The sequence below is a fragment of the Nansenia antarctica genome (assembly GCF_963989245.1).
Source record: "Nansenia antarctica genome assembly, chromosome: 6".
Taxonomy (NCBI): Eukaryota; Metazoa; Chordata; class Actinopteri; order Argentiniformes; family Microstomatidae; genus Nansenia; species Nansenia antarctica.
Genome location: NC_137676.1, coordinates 72116058 through 72122092, shown reverse-complemented (window position 1 = coordinate 72122092; position 6035 = coordinate 72116058). Strand labels below are relative to the sequence as shown.

General features: G+C 43.5%; 1 pseudogene across 1 annotated transcript in view; it reads right to left on the bottom strand.

The window, feature by feature from the left end:
- Nucleotides 1-2180: 2180 nt before the first annotated feature.
- Nucleotides 2181-6035, bottom strand: part of LOC308160931 (condensin complex subunit 3-like) — a 24696-nt pseudogene continuing 20841 nt past the window's right edge. The window contains exons 19-22 of the transcript in view: nt 5864-5978; nt 3418-3493; nt 3226-3287; nt 2181-2245 (exon numbers count right to left, since the gene is read on the bottom strand). The product of the transcript in view is annotated as a condensin complex subunit 3-like (transcript). The remainder of the gene's footprint in view (nt 2246-3225; nt 3288-3417; nt 3494-5863; nt 5979-6035) is intronic.

The window sequence follows — 6035 nt, the reverse complement described above, 5'->3', positions numbered from 1 at the left end:
ATCTAAGTCTAAGACTGGGTCTATCTTTATTAAAGTGAGATCTAAGTCTAAGACTGGGTCTATCTTTATTAAAGTCAGATCTAAGTCTAAGACTGGGTCTATCTTTATTAAAGTCAGATTTAAGTCTAAGACTGGGTCCATCTTTATTAAAGTGAGATCTAAGTCTAAGACTGGGTCTATCTTTATTAAAGTGAGATCTAAGTCTAAGACTGGGTCTATCTTTATTAAAGTGAGATTGAAGTCTAAGACTGGGTCTATCTTTATTAAAGTCAGATCTAAGTCTAAGACTGGGTCCATCTTTATTAAAGTGAGATCTAAGTCTAAGACTGGGTCTATCTTTATTAAAGTGAGATCTAAGTCTAAGACTGGGTCTATCTTTATTAAAGGGAGATCTAAGTCTAAGACTGGGTCTATCTTTATTAAAGTGAGATTGAAGTCTAAGACTGGGTCTATCTTTATTAAAGTGAGATCTAAGACTGGGTCTATCTTTATTAAAGTGAGATCTAAGTCTAAGACTGGGTCTATCTTTATTAAAGTGAGATTGAAGTCTAAGACTGGGTCTATCTTTATTAAAGTGAGATCTAAGTCTAAGACTGGGTCTATCTTTATTAAAGTGAGATTGAAGTCTAAGACTGGGTCTATCTTTATTAAAGTGAGATCTAAGTCTAAGACTGGGTCTATCTTTATTAAAGTGAGATCTAAGTCTAAGACTGGGTCTATCTTTATTAAAGTGAGATCTAAGTCTAAGACTAAGTCTATCTTTATTAAAGTGAGATCTATGTCTAAGACTGGGTCTATCTTTATTAAAGTGAGATCTAAGTCTAAGACTGGGTCTATCTTTATTAAAGTGAGATCTAAGTCTAAGACTGGGTCTATCTTTATTAAAGTGAGATCTAAGTCTAAGACTAAGTCTATCTTTATTAAAGTGAGATCTATGTCTAAGACTGGGTCTATCTTTATTAAAGTGACATCTAAGACTGGGTCTATCTTTATTAAAGTGAGATCTAAGTCTAAGACTGGGTCTATCTTTATTAAAGTGAGATCTAAGTCTAAGACTGGGTCTATCTTTATTAAAGTGAGATCTAAGTCTAAGACTGGGTCTATCTTTATGCAACCAGCCCCAGGTGAAAATGTGGTCAGTTACAGGTTTTGACCAAGTCGGGAAAAACTGGTCAGAAAAAAAACTCCCTTTCGTCTCGCCTCTCACAAGTCATTGTGATTAACCATTACAACATGGTAGGGTCTCTGTAGCTATCCAACCTTACCATTACAACATGGTAGGGTCTCTGTAGCTATCCAACCTTACCATTACAACATGTTAGGGTCTCTGTAGCTATCCAACCTTACCATTACAACAACGGGAGGGCCTCTGTGACTATACAACCTTACCCCTCAGTGGAGTTACCTGGTGCTATGTTTAAAAATACGTCTATGGTGTATATTTTCTCTTGACTTATCAAGTGTTTTTTGTTTTTTTTATACCTGGCCCTTACAGATGTAACAAAGACTCTCGTCACTAGAACAATAAAGATTATTTTGAGATAAAACTGTTGTTGTTGTTGTTGTTGTTGTCGTCGTGGACGAAGTCGGGACTTAGTGGTTAACACACATCAGATATCAGTGTACACTACTCTCTCCCTAGGGCATCTGTGTACATACTACCATCATCAGTGTACACTACTCTCTCCCTAAGGCTTCTGGGTACATACTACCAACATCAGTGTACACTACTCTCCTGTTACCCTCATTCATATCATATATATATACAGTACAGGCCAAAAGTTTGGACACACCTTCTCATTCAATGCGTTTCCTTTATTTTCATGACTATTTACATTGTAGATTCTCACTGAAGGCATCAAAACTATGAATGAACACATGTGGAATGATGTACTTAACAAAAAAGTGTGAAATAACTCTAAATATGTCTTATATTTTAGATTCCTCAAAGTAGCCACCCTTTGCTTTTTTGTTGTTAATAAAATAAAAAGTTTTTGTTGTTAATAAAATCCTCTCCTCTCCTCTCCTCTCCTACTCCTCTTTTTTTAAATTTTTCTATTATTTGAACTGAACTTTTTTTTTAAACCCTTCCACAAATCTTCCTCCTCAATCCTCGTCGTCCTCCTCTCCTCTCCTCTCCTCTCCTCCCCTCCTCTCCCCTTATGACCTATGACCTTTCCCTAGGAGGTGTTGGCCTCCTGGTTGAAGAGGGCGTTGAGGTCCAGGTGGAACATTCTCTCCATCACTAGGGGAGGAGGGAGAGAGAGGGGGGGAAGAGAGAGAGAGAGGGAGGGAGAGAGAGAGGGGGGGGAGAGAGAGAGGGAGGGGGGGAGAGAGGGAGGGGGGGAGAGAGAGGAGGGAGAGAGAGAGGGAGGGAGAGAGGGAGAGAGGGAGGGAGAGAGGGAGGGAGAGAGAGGGAGGGAGAAAGAGAGAGGGAGGGAGAGAGAGAGAGAGAGGGAAGGAGGGAGAGAGGGAGGGAGAGAGGGAGGGAGAGAGAGAGAGAGAGAGGGAGGGAGGGAGGGAGAGAGGGAGGGAGGGGTGAGACAGAGAGACAGAGAACAAAACAAACCCACATTGTGCTATAGCTATGAAGTTATGATCCACAAACGTAGAAGGGAATAAAACAAACAATAACGGTGCGTTCAAGTGCTCCTCGGAAACTCAAGACCTCAAGACCCCCCCCCCCCCTTGTCCAGATGTAGCGTTGGACTGTCCTCAGATCTCCCCAGCGGCTGATTCAGACACGACTCAGAGAGGCTCACTCAGGAGGCTGCAGACTGACATGTCAGACCGTCCTATTTCAGAGGAGTGCTTGAACAGGGTATATACAGGAATCTTGAGGTTAATTTTAATGCCTTTCTAAGACTTTTTAAAGACCTTGTCAATATTTTTCCAGACCTCACCGCCACTTCGAGCTGTAACCGTTTACATCAGTGACACCTTTAACTTAACAGTTTTAGTTTGCAATAGACTACTAGACCACTATCATACAACAGAATGTTCCGGTTCATCTTTGTTTTTTTAATAAAACTAAAAAATTCACGAAGTTTGACTAAAAAGTTTTTAGGACTCAAACTCTTTGGACAGAGTCTAATTCAGAAAAATACCTACAAAATTCAAGACCTCATAAAATCGTGATAAGACTTTTTTAATACTTATTAAGGGTCTTGATTGTCCCAAAATTGATTTAGCAACTTTGAATGCTTTTCAAGACACCGCGGATACCCTGTTGAAGGCAGCATGACTGGGTTATGGTTGACGGAGAGCTGAACTCAGGAGGCTGCAGTCTGACATGTAGGACAGACCGTCCTATTTCAGAGGAGTGCTTGAACGCAGCATGACTGACTGGGTCTGTGTGGCCCAGAGAAACTGATGAAGCAGACCCAGGAAGTGTTGATTGGTAGAGAGCAGGCTCACCTCTCCTCTGAGGACTCTGCAGTCCTGCTGGGCTTCCTGGCACTCCTGGCGGTGGTGGTCTTCTTCTGGCCCACACCTACACACAACGCCAACATCCTGTTATTCACTATTACTATTATACAACGGTAAGCTCCGACCGAGTCATCTGAGTGTGTGTATGACATCATCACCTCTCCTGGGCCTCTTCACAGACTTGGCCGGGTCTTCGTTGGCCGTCTCTGAAGATCAGGAAGTAAAAAAATAAGTAAATAAATAAATATACACGGACCACACACTTCCCCATTCAATTGAATATATATATATGTATATGTTACGGTACATGTGGGAAAACTAGGGTTAGGTGAGGTGCTAGGGTGCTACGGTTAAGGTTAGGGTTGGGGGTAAGGTTAGGATTAGGGGTAGGGTTAGAATTAGGGTTCGACATGCCAGCATGTACCAAGTCACCCTAGCACCTAACCCTAACCCTAGTTTTCCCACATGTACCGTTTTCCCACATGTACCGTAACATATACACACACACACATCCTGATTGTGTATTTCCTCCCTAGATGAGCAGAGCTGTATCTGGGGGGTTGAGGGAAGCTTAGTGAGGCCCATAGGGCATTTCTCTACTCCACTGAGGATCGTCCTCATAAAGCAGCATCATGGTGTTAAGGGAGGAGAGTAGCCTGAGTAGCTGTGTACTTCCTGTCTGAGTAGCTGTGTACTTCCTGTCTGAGTAGCTGTGTACTTCCTGTCTGAGTAGCTGTGTACTTCCTGTCAGACAGGAAGGAGGGAAACACTCCTGCTGAAAAGCCAGAGGCTGGGTGGTTGTCTGGTGTGTGCGTGGCTGGGTGTGTATGTACAGTATGTGTGTCTGGTGTGTATGTGTGTATGTGTGTGTGTATGTGTGGCTGTGTGCGTGGCTGGGTGTGTATGTATGTGTGAATGTGTGTGTATGTGTGGCTGTGTGCATGGCTGGGTGTGTATGTGTGGTGTTGTGTGTGTGTGTGTGTGTGTGAACTGCCAGTACGGCCATATAGTGTGTGTGTACTGTGTGTGTCAGCAAACCTTATAGCAGCAGTGTGTATTTAAGGGCACTCTGTGTGTGTGGGGGGGGTTTGGTGTTCCAAACGTGGAATGGATATACAATGCCACACGCCTCTCACACTTGTTAAACATGCTGAACAGTGATGATAAGACCGTCAGAGAACTTGCGAGGTCCTCCTTGTTTCTGGACATGAGACGCCGCAAAGTTCCCGTGGCAAGAGAGGGTGAGCCCAGCTTCCTGGGCTTCAAGAGGAAGCCCAATTTCAAGATGGACACCCACTCTGCTGGTTTTGGGGTCTGGTCAGATTGGCCTGACCTCAATGACCTCTGTGCGAGGACTGGAGTTTCCCTGGACTGGGTGAGGTCTGACTCAGACACTGTAACAGTGTCCGAGAATGTTATAACTGACTGTTCAACCTCAGTAAGGGCTACTGTTATTGACACAGAACATCATTTGTCACCAGACCATGCACGGAGGTACCTTGTTAGGTTACAGCACCAAAGACAGCAACACCACTGGACTGGTTTAAAGCTACAGGGAAAGCTAGCTTGCCTCCCTACTACTGATCATTCTGTTTCTCACTCAATATTTAAGAACCATGCAGTAGATGAGGATATAGTCACTTTTACAGTTAAAGCTAGATTACAGGTCCTCCCAACTAGACTCAATCTCTCTCTGTGGTACCCTAACACATTCTCTCCCCACTGTCTGCACCATGATCAGAATTCAATCACTGAATCCCTGCCACATATTCTGAATGGCTGCTTTGTATATAAAGGCATGTACATCGCTAGGCATGATAGAATTGTTGACTTGCTAGTTAAGGACATGCTCTCATATGTTACACCCTCTGTTAAAACCTATAAACACACATGTGTCTCAACTACCATGTTCAACCTGTGCAATAATGAATATGACTATTTTTCAAATGTTGCAGCCAATACACCAGATGTTGTTGTTGTCGATGAGGACAGTAGAGAGGTCATCATTTTGGAAGTGGGTTGCGCGTTTGACTACAGCCTAGAAGAGGCCTTTCTTACCAAAGTTGTGAAGTACCATCCACTCAAAGATGCCATTGTACAGCTTGGGTACAAATGTAAATTATTAGTGTTTATATTTGGAAGCCTTGGTAATGTCCACAGACTAGTCGTCAGGGGGTTGCAGATGGCAGGAATTCCCAAGCCTAAAGCAAAGGCAGTGGCAAAATTCTGCTCAATATCTGCAATAATTGGCAGCCGGCACATATGGAGGAGACGCTGCTACCTGTACCCATAGACAGATTGTAAAGCTTGAATTATCGAGTGTCCTATGCTGGTGCAACTAATACTGTTTGTGTTCAAGAATTTTATTGTAAAATGTGAACGCAAATAAAGATATTAAATGTGTGTGTGTGTGTGTGTGTGTGTGTGTGCGTACCGTCAGCGTTGATGTCCAGAGCCTGTAGCGCGGTGGCGCTGAGGTCGGTCTTGAAGTCCTGCAGCTGACCAATCAGCTTCTCTATGGCCCGCAGACACACGCTGTCCTTCACCTCCTAGAGGGAGGGAGGGGGGGGAGGAAAGGGGGGAGAGGGAAAAAGAGAAAAGGGGAG